Source organism: Emys orbicularis, chromosome 23, assembly GCF_028017835.1.
Source record: "Emys orbicularis isolate rEmyOrb1 chromosome 23, rEmyOrb1.hap1, whole genome shotgun sequence".
Classification (NCBI taxonomy): Eukaryota; Metazoa; Chordata; order Testudines; family Emydidae; genus Emys; species Emys orbicularis.
In genome coordinates, this window is record NC_088705.1 from 7201219 (window position 1) to 7223948 (window position 22730).

General features: G+C 42.9%; 1 protein-coding gene across 1 annotated transcript in view; it reads right to left on the reverse strand.

Moving 5' to 3' along the window:
* KPNA6 (karyopherin subunit alpha 6) overlaps positions 1–22730 on the reverse strand; it is a 40474-nt gene that overhangs the window by 16920 nt on the left and 824 nt on the right. The gene's annotated exons all lie outside the window — the stretch shown is intronic.

Here is a 22730-nt window from a genome sequence, read left to right on the forward strand (position 1 = left end):
AATGCTGTTCTAAGATACAATTTACAGAGTGTAGAGTAATCCCTTCCCAGGAGAACAAAAACACACGATAAAGTTCAGAACAAGTCTCCCTACCCCAAAAAGCTTGGCTGCTCCTAAGATTCCTACCTCAGGACTACTCCACCCACACCCAAGTCTTCTCTAGAGGTTCTCCCTCCTCCTTTATATCCACGTGAGTTAAAGCCACAAGCCTCAGTGAGTCAGGAGAACCCATTTAAGGTTTCCCAGCAGGAGGACATCAGGGAGATTTTTTTTTTTATATACACACACACACACACACACACACACACACACACACACAGAGAGTGGTGTGTGGGTGTGGGTTCCTACCGTATTTTCCACTCCATGCATCTGATGAAGTTGGTTTTAGCCCACGAAAGCTTATGCCCAAATAAACTGGTTAGTCTCTAAGGTGCCACAAGTACTCCTTGTTCTTTTTAGTAAGGGGAAAGGTTTTCAGGATATAGTGTAATTTAAGTTGCAAGTTACTAGCTTAGTGTAAGACAAATATTTTAAAGACCCAGTTTTAGGGTCAGCTTCTATTATAGCAGATTACATAAATGAGAGAGGTACAAGTGACCAACATCTTAATGTCAAGGCAAGTTAAATAGTCAGGAGAGTTAACCTGTGAATAGGAAAGGTAAAGATTTAAGTGAATTAGAGATCCAAAATCCCAGGGGAATAAAGCCACACACACACACAAAAAAAAAAAAAAAAAATGGAAGAAACCCTAACACAGACACGATCACAGAAAAAAGAGAATCTTGTTATGGTATCTGCTGTTAGAGGACATTCTCTCCCTCAGCCAAAAAAACTGAGAGGGGACTCGTCTGCAAACACAAATAAACCAAAAAAGCCAAACTCCCCAGGATATCTGCACCACTCCATATATGCATGTTGCAAGCAGCCAGCCTCTCTACCCCATACTGTTCCTTGTTGTGAAATGGACAAGCAAGACAACGGAGGGCCAGAAAACAAAAGATGCATGAAGAGATGGAATGAGTGGCAGGATGGATCGCAAGATGGTACAAACTATTTACTTCTAACTCTGCTTAACATCTCAAAGCCCAGCAAAAAGGCAGTTCCTCGTTGGTACAAGTTTAGTTAAACTGAAGAATGAAAACCCTTAAAAAAAAAAAAAAAAAAAAAAAAAAAAGGCTTGCTCTGCCTTGGTACAGCAGTCCCTGCTTACCTTCTCAGAAACAGTAAGTCAAGGACTAAAATGTCTTTTAGTGAGCATTGATCCTGGATCATTGCTTGGAAAAGTTTATGCAGCCTGAAAACATTTGTAATAGTTCCAAGCACTTCTAGCCCTGGCACATCATACAACCTCAAGCACAATCATTGGTCCCTCTTCTAAATGGCAGTGCATTTTTCACTTACCAAGGCCCTGTCTATACTACAGCTAAGTCAGGGACCCAGGGGTAATCTATTATTTTTTGTCAAGGTCCAAATTTCTTGGTCAAAGTATAGTCAAGGTCCAGACTCCACAGCAAAATACAAAATGCAACAGTAGTGATAAATAGTAAGTAAATAAAAAGATTTCACAGTGTGTTCAAAAGCATCTAGTGGTCCAGACTTGTCCTGCAGTCCATCTATTGACTACTCCTGCAGGGAGCCTAACTACAACAGTTACCTCTTCTAAACAGGCAAGACCTAACTAAGTCCCTATGACTCTGACAAAACCTTGGACTAGGGGTTTCACCCAGTTAGGGTGATATAGTTCTACACTACTACTCTGTCACAGACAGATCCCCCCGCCCCCCCCCCCCCCCCGACTACCATATAGTTGTTCTATGGATGGGGCTTTTGCTCTGCACTTCAAACCAATGTAGTTTTTACCCCTTGGCAAAAAGCCTCATAAGACTATAAATGGGCCTGAACTGAAGGCTGGATCTGGTCACTGATTTGGTTTGGGTCTGTCTCATATTTGAAGTTCAGAGGAATAACTGGCAATTTCCCAAGAATATACTTAATGTAGCAGTTTTCCTTATTCTAAATGTCACCAGTTATGCATGACTAGCCCTTGAAGATGGATTTTCTTCACTAAAGATGAAAGTGAAGACCATGTGGAAACTAACTTCTCCCACCTGCCTCCCCTCAGCCCAATTATTATGGGGGGCTTAGAAAGGAGGCAAGAATTAAGTAATAGCAGCTGAATCAGAGGGTAGAGCTGATTGAAACCTATTAAGATCCTTATTCATATTGTACCAAGATGTCAAAATAGGCACATTAGAAATACCAAGGTCAGCACATAAACTTTAATTGGGATGAAACGATACAACAGCAGCAGCATTAGTACCACTCCTATAAGTAACAATACTGCTATCTTAACATTAATGGCTCTATTACAGCCACATACGGTAAACAGTAACTGCAACTAGTTGTGTTCTGAAAGATTACAAAGGCATCCTAAAAAATCCAGATCAAGACTTCCCCTTCAAAAAGTGATGGCTCACGTTAAAGGCAGTTTTAATGAACAGGACAGAAACAAAACAAAAAGGGAGGAGGAAAATAGTTAAGTGGCTTAGTACGACATACAGGATTACTAGCCTGTTAGTCATATAAATAGCCAAATGACACATGACAGTTCAGCTGCCTGGAAACTTGCACAATCCCAATCTCTGTTCCTGGCTGGGCACGCCTTGGTGCTCTGGACAGCTCTCTTAGGTTCTGGACGCCAGGAAAACAGCGCAGTGAGACCAGCACCAGATGGAAGTCTCATCAGGATCCAAGTTCTTAAAATGTGCCAAGTTTGCCGTGTACCTCATCCGAAAGAGCCTTATGGATCTGAGCGGGCTACAAATGCTGGGCTACTGCTGGGAGGCCCTGTAGATTCAGCAAGCCATTCAAGAGGGATTTACATACTGGCTAAAACAAAGCACAGCAGACTTCAGACAATTTACCTGGCACTCGATCTTCCATTACCTCTTGTACACGTTCACTAGTTCAGGTGCTTTCATCCGACTCTTTTCCCAGGGAGTCTTCTCCTTGATCCTCTAGTGAAGTAGTAATGCTGAATTTGTGACATTACATCCCATTTCCATGGCAACAGAGATGTCACAAATTCAGGATTAGGATTTCACTACAAGCTCAGGCAGCAGGAGATGGGCTGTGAAGTACAAGCTCTTCAGCAAATGCAAATATATGGAATAGAGAGGACCTTGCCAAGGAAAAATGCTTTGTGCACAAGTTGCTTCTTTTTAAGTTTGTTCTAGTGAAAAAGTCCCTATTAACCCAACCTACCTGCAAGTCAAGCTGTGTCAATGTTAACTATTAACCCAAACTTCACCACTGCTCAAATACTTGCAGGACAGCCCCACTGAGTAATGCTATTCACATAGTTTAAAATCTTTAGCTGCTAGGAAGAGCTATCAACTGTTAAAGCTTCAAGACGGCCTAAAATATTGAAGACAGATGTTTAAATGCCACTCAAACCACACACTTCCACTTGGTATTTTAATGTCCTGAGTTGGTGCTTTAAAATGCTATGTTTCTCACAACCAGAAGGGCTGTAGTTTAAGGTAAACCTGGATATCAGCACTTTTCTTTTAAAAAACTGCTCATGAGTTTTAGATGTTGATAATCTAGAAATTTTAGATTTATATGGCTGCTCTGAATTTGGAGGATCCCAAAGCATTTTACAAGGTAAGTTGTTCTGACTCACTACAAGGGTGCCATCTATCCAGTCACCTTGAGTTCTCCTTGGGAGAGGGTTTCCCCCTCTACAAGCACTGACTCAGTCCTACCCATTAAGTCAAGATCTGATGAGATCACTGCCCAAAATCATCAAGTCGTGTCTATGCTATGCCAAAAAAATTTACTGGGTAGTGAACCAGTCAGGAGTCTGGGATTCCCAGCTTAACTACTGTGCTTGTTTCAAGGAAAACAACTGCAAAGAGCTAATTAAAAGCAATCTATTCTCCTCATGGAAGACTTCAGAAGAGTAAGTCTCTGCTCCAGAATGCTGCTCAAGCAACATGCTCAGCTTGCCCAATTGCTCCCCAGAGTGGGGAATGGCCTCTACATTTGGTAGCAAACCCTCTGGCCCTTTTGGCAGCAGCAGGGCCATGTCCTGCCCTCCTCCGGCAACATGCTTGTCTTGGCGTTGGAGAAGACTCAGAGGGAAAACCTGGACATAAGAGCCTGAATTCAGAAGACTCCTGCAAAGGGGACCATGAACATCCTTTTCTCAGGACAGCAAGGCAGCAGCACGTCCAGCCTCCTGTACTTCATTTCACCAGCTTGCCCTTGGTCCTCACTCTCATCTCATGTTGCCAAGGGCAGCAACACTCTAATTGTCTGGGGATCTTCTTGCATCACACTGCATTACCCCAGCATGTCGCAGCCTCTCTAGTTCAGTTTTGCCTTTCTGCTTGCCATCAGTAAAAAGGAGAAAATTAAGCCTCACAGAACTCCTGAGAGGCAGGGAGTCAGTGTTTGAAGATACAAGATCTTTGGTTGGCAGGTGTTACGGACTGGTTAAGTATTACCACTTGCCTAATAAATGGCTATGAAGAGTGCACATTACCAGTGTCCTAGCTGCCCTCTTGTGGGCCAAGTTCACCTGCCTTAAGTCATTTTCTCCCTCGTGCTGGTATAATTAGGTTCATAAATAGTTCTATCAACTGATGTGCAGCCAGTCTTAAGTATAGAGAGCTGTACCTCATTCACACACCTAAACCTCTGACACCCATTCTAAAAAACAGCACAGTAACCTAGAAACTCCACCCCACCGTCCCCACCCCAGAGGTCCAGCACCACAAGTGATTTTATCCTAATCTACAGGCACTAACGTTCCAGTTAGTTTCATAACTGGAAGACCACTAAGCCGGTTGATGGCTGATCACTGACCTGTACAAATGGAGTTGGGAAAGTCTCAGCTCAATTCACAGATTATAAAGCCATAAGGGACCATTGTGATCACCTAGTCTGACCTCCTAGACAGCACAGCCCACAGGACTTCCCCGATTTAATTGCTGCTTGAACTAAAGTATATCTAATTCCCAGATGGCAGATGTCCAGGCAGGGATGGCAGTCACTGGCAAGGCAGCATAGGTGAAGCTTGCACTGCATCTGCCTAGACAATGCTTGTTCTGTGGCTAAAGAACATCGGTCTGGAGGGCTGTCACTCCAGCACCTGAGCATGCACAACAAAAACCAAATCCGTTAACCTTTAAGAACTCCCGGCTCTTTCACTTTCAGAGGCTGAAGCCCATTTGAGAAGCTGCTCCTCATTCATCACACAAAATACAGCTCAGACTCTTCCTTTAAAAGAGGAACATGCAGGTGGCTAGTCTAGTTAGTCTCGGTTTAATCACATCGCTCTGGCCAAGTCTGGGACAGATTTCACTTTGATATCCTGCTCATTCATAGGCTGATGCGTTCCATAGTTAAGAAGCTTCTTACTGCAATAAAGTTTATTCACAGCAATTCCATTGAGTAGAAGAGCTACTATTTGCATTTATATAGAGCTCTTTCCTCAAGAATCCCAGAGCTCTGTACCTCCAAATCAAATCCGCTATTAGCCCCCAAGATGCCAAATCAAAACGCATCAAATAAACGGTGCTAAAATGACACATTAAATAGGTTTAAGAAACAGGCTGTGCATATCAAGTAGTAAATGTTCTTTCACAGCCTGAATGCATAACAGTAAGCAGCCCTAGTTCAATAGGCCAGACCTGTATTTCAGAAAATCCAAAAACTGTATAGAGCATATGGTTCAATATGTACCATGGAGCAAGGCTGTGTGAAGCTTCGATCAAGGAGACCAGGCAGTGGCAGGGATCAGTAGAGACATGCAAAAAATACATTTGATTACTAGTCCTGAACGTAGTCCTTGGGTGGGCTGGAAGGATAGTTGTCCCCAGTGTAGGGAAGATGTAGAGTCCAGTCTGAGTTTGGCAACACAGGAAAGGAGGGGAAGTGACCACTCCCCACCCCAAGGCTAACTGAGGGAGCAGTGCTATAATCTCCAGTCAGAAACCAAACTAATTTCTTGACCAAGAGGGTCGTGGCTGCAGCACAGCATCTCAAAGGCAAGTTGTATTTGAATTCCAGTGGGAACAGATGAATCCATTAAAAAACCCGAACAGGTGCAGAAACCGAACAAGGATTCAGATTCAGAGATTGATGAGACTGGATTAACATTAGTGAGGTTACATCTAGGAGGAGAAAAAAAATCAGCTGGAGACTAGCAGCTCAGTTCACTGAAGACTAAGGGAGATGTTATAGCACACCCGTCACAGAATGAATGCAAGTACATAAATGTATAAAAAGCCTTTCCAAATCAATTCTGCATATGCATTGAAATTGAACAGTGAATAAAGGTTACACACTTTACAGGGCTGTAAGGCATTCAGCTAATCAGAGAGTTAACTGGATGTTATTTCTACACTGTGTGTCATGTCTTTTCAGAGGATTGTGGCACAAAACACAAGACTAGTGGTTGCTTGGATTACAAGTAAGCGACTTCTTTTCACTCTCCCGCCTTTCCATTCTGGCAACAGAATGAGAGACAGAATGGAAGTGGTTTTAAAATCCTACCCGAGAGTTTTTTGGAGGCAGGGTGTGGGTTTTTACTATTTAAGTAGTAGTAACAGGTTAACAAATCCTTGCCAGGTAAATATCAGAAACAAAACAATAACAACAACTGTGTAGCTTTTGTTTAGAGAGACATTATCCAGTAACAGTCATCAGATCTCTGTTTAACAGGGTGTTACCATATGACAGAGTGAGCATCATGATGACACCTATGACATGTTTCTAGTGATTTTACTGAGTGACATCCAGTTATCCATATTTAAGAGACCAGGCATGTCTGTCAAATGTTAATACACAAAAAATAGACAGGTCTGCTTTTTTTTTTTTTTTTTTTGCAGGTGAATGTATTTTGACTATTGAATAAATTATAACCAAATATCTAAGTACAAGTCTTATTTTTCAGGATACATAACTGATGTGTTAATTTTTCCATAACAACCTTCCTTTTTTTTTTTTTTTTTTTAAATAATCATTCCTCTACAGTTGGACTATTTTTCTCTTCCCGGTGAGAGGCTGGCAGTAGACTAGCAGATGAGAGATTAATTTTTCATTTCCTTTTGTAAGATCATTTCTGCCAGGAAACCCGTGGAGAATTACCAAAAGAGCTGTTAAAATCCTACCTAGGTTTTTAATACCATGCCCAACGTCACGGTATCCAGACACCTCACTAAAATTAATAGTGTATCCTCAGCCTAAGTGATGCATGACAAAAACCATACCCTGTTAGCCAGTGATTATTTCTCATAGCTGGGAATGCGGTAGAAGGATTTAAATCATTTGTTTTACTTTTTTAAAGTCATTGATTTAGGTCCCATTGAGGCTTTGTAAAGCTAATTTAAAATGTGCTGTTACAATTTTAGAGGCGCAGCTCATCTCTCTCCGCATCCCCCAAACACCCCAACCCTAATCATACACTAGTGCTAGGGGTAAATCATTTTAATTAAAATAAAGGGAGAATCCCTGCAATTTGTACGCAACGTTGGTCTAATGACTGCCCATTCTGACCCCTCCAAAAGCATCTGGGTGCAGGCCAACATGGGCTACAATCTCTACTCTCCCGCTCATCTGCAGTCATTACAAACCTCCTGTGTGACAGTCTAGGGCTGCTGGATCAGAAACCCAACTAGGAATTTTCAGGCTGTTATTCGCTCACCCCCTGCATTACAGAACATGCCTGCTTCAAATAGTTTCCCTTTTGGCAGCTGGTTAAAAGCCTCCTCGCTGAGTCATTGCAGGGACTCACATGGCTAAATCAGGACCTGGGCTGCTGAGTCAGAGGCAAAAGCAGACAGAAAGGGGAAACAATTACATTAGCAAATTTGATAGCATGGAATTTTTTAGCCCAATCACCCTTTCCCAAAGGCAGCTTTGGAAGAAAGTTTCTATAACTAAAATAGAATATGAAAGCAGTTTTGCTGCTGGGCAGGACAAGGGGGGGGGCAGGGGAAACCACACCTAACACCTACTGTCTCAGACAGCCTAATAACCAGGGTGAAAGAGACATGTGCCACCACACCCCCACCACAAGAGGCCACATCTTCAGATTTAAAAAACAGAACAGTTGTGTTAAGTTTATTATATGCTGTATTTAACTGTAGCATCATCAGCTTAGTTAAATTTTTAAAAAAGCATTAGATTTCTACAACTGCAGTAGAGAAATTCATTGAATATATGTGATGAATTCCACTGGTATCAATCTAACATATTTGCTGAACAGTACTGACCAGCTGTGAAGCTGGTCAATTACCTTGAAATGGCACCAAATAAGTTATTTGACAAATACCAGAAAAATTCATTGACTAATAACTGCCAAGTACCATTCAATCAACCTCACTTACTATGTTCTTTGTTTTAGTTATATTTTCCTCTCATCTTTCTGAGACTTGTCTGCAAGTTCCAAGGAACCACTCAAAATTTCTGACCTACCTCCCTGCTTCTCAGCTCAGAGTTTGCACACTAGTACTCCTGCTGCATTGTACCCTTCCTTGCTCCCATAAAACCCACAGCTGAAAGAAATGCCTGGTCACTGCTGACCTCAGTCTCCTGGTATTTTATTGACTTGACACATTGAAACAGTTTGGTCAGAATGACTAACTTGCAGAGGTCTAACAAAAGCCACCCTGTAGTTTGCATAAATTCCCCTCAGATTTCCTAGCTACAGACCTGTCAGTGATGGAGTGGGGAAGTGAGCAGGAGACACACTTCATGCTCATGTTTTGCACATCCCTGAACACACAGCATCTTTGACAAGGCAAGTTGTCAGATGTTTGGGGTTTTCAAAAAGTCACACAATCAAAATACTCCTCTTCCGCCCCCCCCCCAAAACAATACTGTATACATCCATAGCTCTGTCCATCCCAGGGCACTTCAGAGTATAAGGCTACAGCACCACAAACATGGCCACCTCTGGGAAAGAAGGCACTCGTCAAGCTGCCCAGAACACAACAGTGGAACAAGGGACAGTCCCTTCCCTCTGCCTCTGTCATAACTATAAAAGGAAGGGTAACAGCTCTCTGTGTACAGTACTAAAATCCCTCCTGGTCAGAGACTCCAAAATCCTTTTACCTGTAAAGGGTTAAGAAGCTCGGGTAACCTGGCTGACACCTGACCCAGAGGACCAATGAGGGGACAAGATATTTTCAAATCTTGGGGGGGGAAAGGCTTTTGTGTGTGTCCTTTGTTTAAGGGGTTGTTCGCTCTTGGGACTGAGAGGGACCAGACATCAATCCAGGTTCTCCCCATCTTTCTAAACAAGTCTCTCTTATTTCAAAATTGTAAGTAAAAGCCAGGCAAGGCGTCTTAGATTTACTTTGTTTTCTCAACTTGTAAATGTACCTTTTACCAGAGTGCTTATCTTGTTTGCTATACTTTGAACCTAAGACAGAGGGGATTCCTCTGAGCTCTTTAAGTTTGATTACCCTGTAAAGTTATTTTCCATACTAATTTTGCAGAGATAATTTTTACCTTTTGCTTTAATTAAAAGCCTTCTTTTTAAGAACCTGATTGATTTCTCCTTGTTTTAAGATCCAAAGGGGGTTTGGATCTGTATTCACCAGGAGTTGGTGAAAGGAAGGAGGGGGGAAGGGTCAATTTCTCCTTGTTTAAGATCCAAGCAGTTTGGATCTGTATTCCCCAGGGAATTGGTGAAAGGTTTCTCAAGGCTTCCCAGGGAGGGAATTCTTAAGATGGTGGCAGCGGACCAGAGCTAAGCTGGTAGATAAGCTTAGCAGTTTTCATGCAGGCCCCTACATTTGTACCCTAAAGTTCAAAGTAGGGATACAGCCTTGACATGGTGGCAGTGGTGGGATAGTTTTAAACCCAAAAGCCAGTAAGATTTTTTTTTTCCCTTCTAGCTGCTTGGAAAGCAGAGCTGAAGGTAGATGCATATCTTATCTCTCCTTGCCTGAAGGCAGAGGTGTTAAGTTTTTTTAACAAGGTCCTTTGTTAAGAGAAGGGTTCAATTAATGAGCAAACAACTGGTAAAGATAATTTACAAGCTGAATTGTGTTTTTTTTCTTTTTTACATCCTCGGAAGTAGCTAGTTAGAAACTCTCTGTTAACTCAGCAGCACTCAGCAGGAGCCTGAGCTAAATACATCCCAGTTTCAGTCAACTGCAGAGGGCGAGACCCAGCACAAGAAAACCAGGAAAATAACTACCAGTGAAGCAGCTAGCAAACTAGAACTGGCCAGACTAGAAGCAGAAGAAAATGAAAAAAAACATCAAAAACTACTTCAAATTAAAAAACTCGAGAAAAAAGCCAAACAGGAGGCCCATAAAAAAGAGATGGAGCTAAAAAAAAAAGAAATGGAACTGGAAGCAGCACGAACTAGGCAGGGTGCATCAGACCATCCTAACAACTCCTCTCCAGGTACCACTTCCCATCCCAGGAAATTCCCCACCTACAAGGCAGGCGATGATACTGAGGCCTTCTTAAAAAATTTTGAAAGGGCCTGCCTTGGATACGACATCCCTCCAACCCAGTACATGGTAGAGCTGAGGCCGCAGCTCAGTGGACCCTTAGCAAAAGTGGCGGCTGAAATGCCTAAGGAACACATGAACAGTTATGAACTTTTTAAAAACAAGGCCAGACTCAGAATGGGGCTAACACCCGAGCATGCCAGTCGGCGGTTCCGAGCCCTAAGGTGGAAACCAGATGTGTCATTTACCCGGCATGCCTATCACATTAACAAAAATTGTGATGCCTGGGTATCAGGAGCAAATGTTAAATCTTTGGAAGATCTGCTTTCCCTAGTAAAAATGGAGCAGTTTTTAGAGGGTGTTCCTGAGGAAATAGAAAGGTACATCCTAGATGGGAAGCCCAAAACTGTAACCAAGGCGGGGGAGATTGGAGCCAAATGGGTGGAGGTGACAGAAAAAAAAAAGCTAGTAGCAGTTGGAGCGAATATCAGAAGGGGCAAGCCAAAACAAAACCTTATCACCGGGAACAACCCAAGACCCCACCCACATCCCAAGGGAAACCCCAGACGCCTTCTCACCCCACCACACCAGTCTCCAGCAACCAACATCGCCCCGGTGATACCTTAGCAGGGCGATGTTTTAAATGTAATGAACTGGGGCATATAAAGGCTCACTGCCCCAAGAACCCCAACCGATTACAGTTCATTACACCCCAATCACACCAAAGAAACCCAGACCCAGATGCCTCTCTCATACCCTCGGAGCGAAGGGAAACCTTGAGAGTGGGCGGAAAGAAGGTTATCGCTTGGAGGGACACTGGGGCACAAGTGTCAACTATCCACCAATCCCTAGTGGACCCCAAACTCATCAACCCGGAGGCTACAGTGACAATTCAACCCTTCGTGTCACAGTCTGTAACCTTGCCTACAGCCAAGTTGCATGTCCAGTACAAGGGCTGGTCAGAAATGTGGACTTTTGCAGTCTATAACAATTATCCCATTCCCATGCTACTGGGGGAAGACTTGGCTAACCATGTGAAGCTAGCCAAGAGGGTGGGAATAGTCACCCGCAGCCAGGCTAAGCAAGCTTTCACCCCCATCCCTGTTCCTGAGCCGTCCACCAGGACCCCGTCTGTGTTACCGAAGACCCAAACACAGGTGGTGGAACCGGATCCCCTGCCAACGACTGCAACAGCCGTAGTGGATCCAATCCCAGAGACCCAGCCAAAGCCAGTCCCAGAACCGGAACTGGCAACGCAACCAGCACCAGAACCATTGCCAGCACTGAGTCCAGCGCTTGCAACCCCGTCTACAACTCCAATGCCAGAGGGCACCAGCGAGCCTAAACTGGCGGAAGCAGCAGATAACCCTACCCAAGAGGCTCAGCCAGAGCCTAAAATACCACATAGTGCACCAGCGGACAGCGGTTCACAGTCAATGGAAAAAGCCCCAGCACCTGCATCGCTTCCAGAGGGACCAAGCCCCAGTCCACAGTCCAAGAAGGAACTGATGTCTCCAGCATCAAGGGAACAGTTCCAGGCCGAGCAGGAAGCAGATAACAGCCTTCAAAAAGCTTGGGCGGCGGCACGGAGCACCCCACCGCCTCTCAGCTCTTCTAACCGATCCCGGTTTGTTGTAGAAAAAGGACTTTTATACAAGGAGACTCTTTCTGGTGGGCACCAGGAAGACTGGCATCCTCAAAAACAGCTGGTAGTTCCCACTAAGTATCGGGTAAAACTCTTGAGCTTAGCCCATAATCATCCCAGTGGCCATTCTGGGGTGAACAGAACCAAAGACCGGTTGGGGAAGTCCTTCCACTGGGAGGAAATGGGCAAGAACGTTGCTAATTATGTCCGGTCTTGTGAGGTGTGCCAACAAGTGGAAAAGCCCCAAGACCAGGTTAAAGCCCCTCTCCAGCCACTACCCATAATTAAGGTCCCATTTCAGCAAGTAGCTGTGGATATTCTGGGTCCTTTCCCAAAGAAAACACCCAGAGGAAAGCAGTACGTACTGACTTTCATGGATTTTGCTACCCAATGGCCGGAAGCTGTACCCTTAAGCAACACCAAGACTAAAAGTGTGTGCCAGGCATTAGCAAACATTTTTGCCAGGGTAGGGTGGCCCTCCGACATACTTACAGATTCGGGAACTAATTTCCTGGCAGGGAACATAAAAAACCTGTAAAAAGCTCATGGGGTAAATCACTTGGTTGCCACCCCTCATCACCATCAAACCAATGGTCTGGTGGAGAGGTTTAATGGAACTTTGGGGGCCATAATACGTAAATTCGTAAATGAACACTCCAATAATTGGAACCTAGTGTTGCAGCAGTTGCTTTTTGCCTACAGGGCTGTACCACATCCCAGTTTAGGGTTTTCACCATTTGAACTTGTGTATGGCCGCAAGGTTAAGGGGCCATTACAGTTGGTGAAGCAGCAATGGGAGGGGTTTACGCCTTCTCCAGAGACTAACATTCTAGACTTTGTAAGCAACCTACAAAACACCCTCCGACACTCTTTAGCCCTTGCTAAAGAAAACCTAAAGGATGCTCAAAAAGAGCAAAAGGCCTGGTATAATAAACATTCCAGAAAACGGTCCTTCAAAGTAGGAGACCAAGTCATGGTCTTAAAGGCGCTCCAGGCCCATAAAATGAAAGCGTCGTGGGAAGGACCATTCACGGTCCAGGAGCGCCTAGGAGCTGTTAACTATCTCATAGCCTCCCCCACCTCCAACATAAAGCCTAAGGTATACCATGTTAATTCTCTTAAGCCCTTTTATTCTAGAGAATTAAACGTTTGCCAGTTTACAGCCCAGGAAACTAATAACGCGGAGTGGCCTGCAGGTGTCTACTATGAAGGAAAAAGGAATGGTGGCGTGGAAGAGGTGAACCTCTCCACGACCCTGGAACGTCTGCAGCGACAGCAGATAAAGAACCTGTGCACAAGCTTTGCACCAATTTTCTCAGCCACTCCAGGGCGGACCGAACGGGCATACCACTCCATTGACACAGGTAATGCTCACCCAATTAGAACCCCACCCTACCGGGAGTCACCTCATGCCCAAGCGGCTATACAAAGGGAGATCCAGAACATGCTACAGATGGGTATAATCCGCCCCTCTACCAGTGCATGGGCATCTCCAGTGGTTCTAGTTCCCAAACCAGATGGGGAAATACGCTTTTGCGTGGACTACCGTAAGCTAAATGCTGTAACTCGTCCTGACAACTATCCAATGCCACGCACAAATAAGCTATTGGAAAAATTGGGACATGCCCAATTCATCTCTACTTTAAACTTAACCAAAGGGTACTGGCAAGTACCACTAAATGAACCCGCTAAGGAAAGGTCAGCCTTCGTCACCCAGGCAGGGGTGTATGAATTCAATGTACTCCCTTTCGGGTTGCGAAATGCACCCGCCACCTTCCAAAGACTTGTAGATGGTCTCCTAGCAGAATTGGGAAAATCTGCAGTTGCCTACCTCAATGATGTGGCCATTTTTTCTGATTCATGGACAAAACACCTGGAGCACCTAAAAAAAGTCTTCGAGCGCATCCGGCAGGCAGGACTAACTGTTAAGGCTAAAAAGTGTCAAATAGGCCAAAACAAAGTGACGTACCTGGGGCACCAGGTGGGTCAAGAAACTATAAATCCCCTACAGGCCAAAGTGGATGCTATCCAAAAGTGGCCGGTTCCAAAGTCAAAAAAACAGGTCCAATCCTTCTTAGGCTTGGCCGAATATTATAGGCGATTTGTACCACACTACAGCCAAATCGCCGCCCCGCTAACAAACCTAACCAAAAAGAAACAGCCAAATACAGTTCAGTAAACTGATAAGTGTCAAAAGGCCTTTAACCAGCTTAAGGCAACACTCATGTCTGACCCTGTGCTAAGGGCCCCAGACTTTAACAAACCGTTCCTAATAACCACAAATGCTTCCGAGCGAGGCGTGGAAGCAGTTTTAATGCAGGAAGAACCAGATCAAAAATTCCATCCTGTCGTGTTTCTCAGCAAGAAACTGTCTAAGAGGGAAAGCCACTGGTCAATCAGCAAAAAGGAATGCTACGCCATTGTGTACGCGCTAGAAAAGCTACGCCCATATGTTTGGGGACGGCGTTTCCAACTACAAACAGACCATGCTGCGCTACAGTGGCTTCATACCGCCAAGGAAAATAACAAAAAACTTCTTCGGTAAAGTTTAGCTCTCCAAGATTTTAATTTTAAAATACAACACATTTCGGAAGCTTCTAACAAAGTGGCTGATGCACTCTCCCGGAAAAGTTTCCCAGAGTTAACTGGTTAACAATTGTTTTTGGAATGAAACATATTGTTAGTTTTTATATAATCAGTAGTATGTCTAAAGGTACGTGTGTCTTATTAACTCTGTTTTCTCCTAGAGCTCCAGGAAAGAAATCACAGCCAGTGTGGAACCAAACGTCCAACACTATCTGTGATTTGGGGGGCGTGTCATAACTATAAAAGAAAGGGTAACAGCTCTCTGTGTACAGTACTAAAATCCCTCCTGGTCAGAGACTCCAAAATCCTTTTACCTGTAAAGGGTTAAGAAGCTCGGGTAACCTGGCTGACACCTGACCCAGAGGACCAATAAGGGGACAAGATATTTTCAAATCTTGGGGGGGGGAAAAGGCTTTTGTGTGTGTCCTTTGTTTAAGGGGTTGTTCGCTCTTGGGACTGAGAGGGACCAGACATCAATCCAGGTTCTCCCCATCTTTCTAAACAAGTCTCTCTTATTTCAAAATTGTAAGTAAAAGCCAGGCAAGGCGTCTTAGATTTACTTTGTTTTCTCAACTTGTAAATGTACCTTTTACCAGAGTGCTTATCTTGTTTGCTATACTTTAAACCTAAGACAGAGGGGATTCCTCTGAGCTCTTTAAGTTTGATTACCCTGTAAAGTTATTTTCCATACTAATTTTGCAAAGATAATTTTTACCTTTTGCTTTAATTAAAAGCCTTCTTTTTAAGAACCTGATTAATTTATCCTTGTTTTAAGATCCAAAGGGGGTTTGAATCTGTATTCACCAGGAGTTGGTAAAAGAAAGGAGGGGGGAAGGGTCAATTTCTCCTTGTTTAAGATCCAAGCAGTTTGGATCTGTATTCCCCAGGGAATTGGTGAAAGGTTTCTCAAGGCTTCCCAGGAAGGGAATTCTTAAAATGGTGGCAGCGAACCAGAGCTAAGCTGGTAGATAAGCTTAGCAGTTTTCATGCAGGCCCCTACATTTGTACCCTAAAGTTCAAAGTAGGAATACAGCCTTAACAGCCTCCTTACAAGTGTGATATTTATATGGCCATCCAGAAAAGACAGGGGCTGACATCATCTAAGAGATCCTAGTCCAGTAAGCTGCACTGAACTCAGTTTATCCATCTGGGAGGAAGCGAGTAGCTGCCTTCTAGGAGCTCAGGACAGTGAACAGTCCCAAGAGAAAAAAAACTCTTCCTATATTATGAAATCTGAGGAGCCCCAACCACAGCATGGAAAACAACCTGGGTGAACCCATGTGTCTGGTTTTGGAGCATTTCAATCCAACACTTCAAACCTAGATGAAGTGCAATTAACATGGTTTCCTCGTCTTACTTTATCGGCAATATCAGACGTTAAGATGTGACAATCTCACAGCAACCAAAAGCCCCCACCTGACCTCTAGCAGACTTGCCTACTAAACCAATCAGTGAGACCAATACTCACGTTATCAAGAATGATAAAACTTTCCACCAAAAGCAAGGGGGGGGGCGGCCCAGAACCTGTACCCAGGCCTGCGAGAAAGGAGAAAGATGGCAGAGATGGCCTAGTGCTATGTTCTCACCTTGTCTCTGGAGCAGAAATAGTAATAACAAAGGCACACAAGATAAATCACAGAACACAATTCATACCTACTTCTGACAGATACCTACGGTCCTTTATATGTTGTCAACATTTGCCTGACTTGTCATGCCAATCAAGTATTTCTGAATTGAAACTGTAGCACAAAGGGCAATACTAATAGGCAAGTCAGTGGACTAGACACCTGATTTACAACATCATTCACCTCTAAACGTAGGAACAGTCTCATAATGGCTATATATACACAGAGAGAGAGAGAGAGAGAGAGATTCATTATAGGGTGGCCAAGGCTTTACAATACAGATTGGCATGTATTTGCCTGCAGACACACAAATCGACTGCACTGCATGTGCATCTCAAGGACAAATCATCAAGCTCTGCAAGCTTCAATGGAAACAAAAAGTTTCCTTCCCCATTTCTCTGAAGTTTCTACTTCTGTCTAGAAGTTTGTCTTCCAAGCCCAGTTTCATTTTGCCGAATCCCGAACAGCTGCCTGCAGCAGATAAGGAATCAACATATATTTTCAGCTACCTACACAATTATCTTCAAGGAGGTCAACAGGCCCACATATACTGAACAGGAAACCGATCAATTTTAATAATCACTAGGGTGACAAACTCAGTAGGTTCCTTTCTTTGAAGGGATTGTTTCCAATGAAATGCTTGCCCTTCCACAAACTGTGCTCTGAAGGAATGGCTTAGGTTTAAAAACCAAGCAAACCTACTGCAGAATACACACCTCCTTCATCCCAAAGGGATGAGCATTTCATGGGTTAGAAGGATGAGTTAATGGTTATTTAATGGTGCTGGAAACCAAGACGGGGGGGGGGGGGGGGGGACAAAAAAAACAATGAAGTGGATCACCACCATACAATATTTGGACTATTCATGAAAATCTTAAGTGACTGATGTGTCTGCAAGTATTATGTTAGACCATGGAAACCTGCTTCAGTGTGAGTAGTATGCACTGCTCTTTCATCAGAGACTACTTTGGATTTATACAGCACCTACAAGGTTGCTAGGATTAACTCATTAATATTTATAAAGTGCTTTGAGATCCTTGAATGGAAAGAGCTATGAACGTGCAATAGTTCTGAATACAAATTTCTACTAAAACTAACGTAGTATAAATCAAAGTTTCCAGCCTCTCTAGTGCATTCATCTGCTAATTGGCACTTCCTAGCAGGAAGTTGGTGATATAGTTTGTGATGAAGGAAGTGGCAGAAAAATGGTCACATTCAATTAGAAAACTAAACCATTCAACATTATGGAGATAATGAAACAGCAAGAGGTAACATATTTTGGAATTTCATTTTAGTCCTTCTCCCCTTTCTTTAAACTTCCTAATATAGTGGCTAGGTTGAAGGATGGAAGAAACCCATTCAATTTGAAAACCACAGGTGGAAAATTTTTGTACCTACCAGAGATTACTGTAACTGAAGTAAGTTAGCAAAAAGATTGTTTCTTTCAATTTACTTTATGCAATTGAAAGCACACTGTATATGGCCTGTTTCACTGCTTCTTCTAGAGTCAGTTTCTCCCTTGTTGGACAGACTAATCTTAATGGGGAACAGAAACAAAAACCCTTATAAAATTCAGGACACTATTTCAAAGGATGTGCTATCGAAGTGGATTCTGAACAATTCTTTTAAAGAATTTAATTGGATAGTGTCCTTCGGGGGGGGGGGGGGGGATTTAATTTAGAACAGTCTCTTGCTTTACAAGCTGGCAAAGAGATTCCTCCACAAACAGGTTTACCAGCAGCAGCTACAGATAAGGACCTGTCAACATTTGTCTTAGGAACTCCCTTCTTGAAGAGTTCATAACTAAACCAAGAGAATTTGCAGGATGTTTACAATTGTAGGGGAAAAACTAAGTTGTATTTTAGTTGTCGTAAGGCACATGCACAAAGGGGTTGAGTCAGTGTTGCATATAAACCTTAAAAGGACAGCAACAACTTGAAATTAGTTAATAACAACTAGTTAAAAGTGGTTTCTTGTATTGCACCTGCCATTGAGTCCCCCTACTAATTTGTGCAGTTTTACAGTGACTTTTTCAAGTTGTCTTTGTCCCCTAGTGGAAGACACAAAGGAGTGAAGTTGACTATACTGGAAAGTACCATCAAATGTACAGATTACACTGAAAATATTCCTTCTGATCTTAGTTACACTATTTTTAAGTGTTACTTATAAACACTAATAGGGAAACCGTTCTGCAAAGAGTAGGACTTAGGAATGTTCTTTTAACTAGGATATTTTCTGTGTTAAATGTTTGACTCTCCAACCTTTACATTTTCTCAAGGTAGGTATTTTAATTGAACAAACATGTTCCTGAATGTTTAACACAAATAAAAACAAATACAGTGAACGCTGAGAACTGTCTTAACATAGCCTGCCTTAGATCCCATAGCTGTGTGCTTTGCACACAGTACATTCTGTGCTAGTAAAACGCTTATCCACGCAGTTCTTTTGGCTGTCTGGTGCACCAGTCACCATTGGCTCATTCCCTTCTGTTTTAGCTACCAAGAGCTAGTGATGTGACATCATTACTGGAACATGCAGCCAGTCTACTCATGGAGCTGGCTGCGTAGAGAGGGAAAAGTAAAGATTTTCTTCTAGGGAATCAGCAGTCACTTGTTATATTGGTTTTTCACTAAATTCAATCCTGTTAAGATTGCATTTATTCTCCCCATACCTCCATGTAAAGGTAGCCATCCATTCCTCAGCTGACTGCCAAAAACACTTTCCAGCTTCAGTTCTGCTTGCAAGCCACCCCCAAACAAGATTCTGAAGTTTTCAGCAGCCTTCTCACCTGAGTAAGTGCAGTTCCCCAGCACAGACGGAGTTGAAAATCTATAATGTGTAATATTGCCACAGCTAAAGTCAGCTAGGCCTTTATAGTAAGTGCTTAAACAAGAGGATTAGGCATTTAACTAAGTCAAACAGTTAAACTCAGTGTTTGAAATACTCATGACAATTGCACCATTCCAGATAGCCTTCTTGCAAGATGAGTTTCAAGGCAATGAGGTATATAAAATCCCGGCATGCCCATCTTTGCTAACGTGCTCTTTAAGAGTCAGATAGTATTGTATATTTTTTTCCAATAAGAGATTAGGTGCATGTGACGCTTACTTGTACTGTATAGAAATTAAAAAACCAAAACCACTAATTTTTAACTGTAGGTAGTGGGGATACCAATTCCCCTACCTTTATTACACTAACCATTTTAACGCACATTCAATTATCCCAATACTAAATACATGCTCACTGCATCCAGACCAATATGTACAATCAAGCCAAAGCAGCCACCTAACTACTTAAACTTGCCAACTTTGGGACCCAAACAGTACTGTCTTAGTACCAACACTTGGTGCTACTTGGTATGCTAGATAAACAGTCCAATAACATCATTTATGTGCCCAAGTTGCATAGTGAATGAATGAACACTTGCTTCTGAGCTCTTCTCTAACACCGCACATATAAGAGTAGTAGAGTAATATTGTATTTGACAAACATACATGGCCAAATCATTGGCCTAGTGTTATAGATACATAAAGAGGCAGAGTTAACACCATCTGCACCACCTCAGCTTTGACAGTTTCTGACTTTTGAACACTTAAGAACATATGAACAGCCATCCTGGGTCAGACCAGTGGCCCATCTTATCTTCTGATCAGCCGGTGCCAGAGGCTTCAGAGGGAAGAACAGAGCAGGGAAATTATCGAGTGATCCATCCCACACTGTCCAATCCCAGCATGCCATGCTACCTTAACATTCTATCAGTGTAGGATTTTAATAAATGGTCTTTTTTGAATTAAATAATTGTCACAAAACTGTATGTCTCTTTAAAATAAGCTAGTAAGAGACATTAAGGGGAGGGGAAAGTGATCTTTGGATTAAACCATTAATTTTAGATTGAGGAGAAAATATATTTTTTTAAAATTAATTGTTCAGGCTATTGGACACTTGTCTACTGTGATTTTTTTTAAATCTAATATCTAATTCTCTGGTCAGGATTTACATTCCAAGCTCTAGCATGAGTCCTTATAGAATTGCACAGTCTAGAACATCTTTAACCATCACCTTCCCCAGACTTGTGGCCACCTTAAGTAGTATTTTTGTGGTGGGCCACAGAAGAGGTATTTGGAGGTGGAGTAAAAGCTTGTGGCAAGGTCATGGTGTGCTAATTGTATCCTCCCATGAAGGACATTGAACTAGAGCTGGCTTACTAGACAATATCAGCAGTCAACTCCAACAAGACGCTAGTCCTTGTTTTTACAAAAGAATCTTTAGTCTGTTGTATAGTTTGTCCTTTCTTCCCCGCTCTCCAATTCAAATCATGCCCTGCTAGTTAAAACCCAAGAAAACAGGGTCTCACATTTTTCTGGGTAGGAAGTCTTCATTTCAGGCCCAATGAGAGAAGATCAGAGCTTCTCACGATGCTACTAAAGTAGTCTTTGAAAGGCAATGTTCAGTTGTCATTTGTTTGTAGATGTCAGTTTGCTATAAACCATAATATTTACTACACAGCTTAGGACTAGACAATAGCCCAGCTAGGAGAGTTCTCTCATTCTCTACACAACGCCAGAAGACAGCCTATTCTGCTGTAGACAGAAGAGTCAAATCAAGTTTCTGTGAAGTCCACAACCAGCACTTGAACTCTAGGACTACAGTTCCCTAAAGCAAAGATAAGGAAGTGCTGATGCCTATAGAACTGAGTAAGTCACTGTACTCGTCTACCACCACCATGGACTACATATTACAAATAGAGTAGTTATAGTTAAATAGGATTTTATTTTAACCTAAGTCAGAATCAGAGCAGCACTCTATTCAGGTGTTTAAAACACGGTCTTAACCATTTTAACAGAGTGGTGTTACAACAGTTTGATCTTGGCTACCCATGGAAGACCTAGATATGTTTAACATGACTGCAGCATTATCCTGCAAAACTTTAATTCCTTAACACAGCAAGGGAAACAGGCCCCTAGGAACAGCTCAGTTTTCTCCAGTCATCAGCTTCTTATGTGGCATCTCCATTACAGGAGGTTTGCAACCACGGCAGTCCATTCTGTACAATCCTCTGCTAATCTAATCTTCACCTTCTATGAAGCTTAAAATGTAAAGCAGTCCAAGATCCCTAGATACACGTTGATTAATGAGAGACCTGACACTAGACCATATTCATACTGTGGATGAAGATTTGCTAGCAACAGCTGCATTTGAACATTGTTGCTGCTGGAAGGTTTCTGGCATAGTTTCCTTGAAGGCAGAACCGGGCTTCCCCTGCCCCAACCCAAGAACAATAATATAACAGTACTATATAACCAGTACCGAGAGGCAGGAGAGGTCAGCTATATAGTTAAGTTCTCAGAAAAGTAATTCCTCTTCATACTGCTCAGAGAACGCTAGAAACCTGTAAGCAACGCTCACATTCAAACAGCTGTTGCTAGTTAGCTTGAAACCAAGGACAGGGCACCAACAAGCCGAACATCTGTGCAGAGCTATACAGGCCCCTACTCAGCAGCATGCTTCTCTCAAAAGGATTAAATAGATCTGCAGAACAGAGAAGCATTTTTAAGTCTCATTCCTGACTACCTCAGGATATCTCCCCTACTAAGTCACTAGGAAACAGTCCTAGACTGATTGATTCCCCACATACACAGTGAAAGTTTTGCCTCAGAACTGGACTTTGGTAAAAACACACACAGAGCTAGGGTGCCTTGGGTTAGGAAGAATTGGTCCACTGACCTTCAGGAAGTGTATACGGCTCATCTATTCAATGAGAGAGGGGAAGGGATTGGTTAGCAGCAATTTGCAGAAAGTAGCAGATAGTGAGTAGCTTATGTTTTAATCTTCATACATACGCCCTGAGTATTATTTAGACAGAGGCCACAGTGTGCTAGGTGCTTCCCAGACATGCAGATAGACAATGCCCAGCTCCAAAGAGCTGGTTAGGTAAGTACATTTTATAAGTCAAGAGATAAAGTGATTCCTCCCCACCCTGTGCATTTTATGGCTGGCATACCAGCCTGACAGCCAGGTGAACAGGCCCATGGTTGGCAAACTATCCCATTGCTGCAATGATTTTTGGGGAACAACAAAATGACTGTGGTTGTCGGTTTCCTCTCTTCCGAGTATTGCTGATAAAGCCCAACCAAATACTCTTTACCATGCAACATTTGAAGCACAATATAGCACCTTCCTTTCTAGATGAAAAGGGCAGTACCTCTGAAATGTTACCACTTCTGGGGTGGGAGATGTCAGCCAACAAACTAATTAAAACAAAAGTGAAGGGCGGGGAAATTTTGGCTAGGACACTGGGACAAACCCCCTATTATGCAAAAGGTCAAGGGGGTTTTGTGCATCCCCCCATAGAGCAGGCTGCAGCAACGTTTTATTGCTTCTCATGGTCTCCCC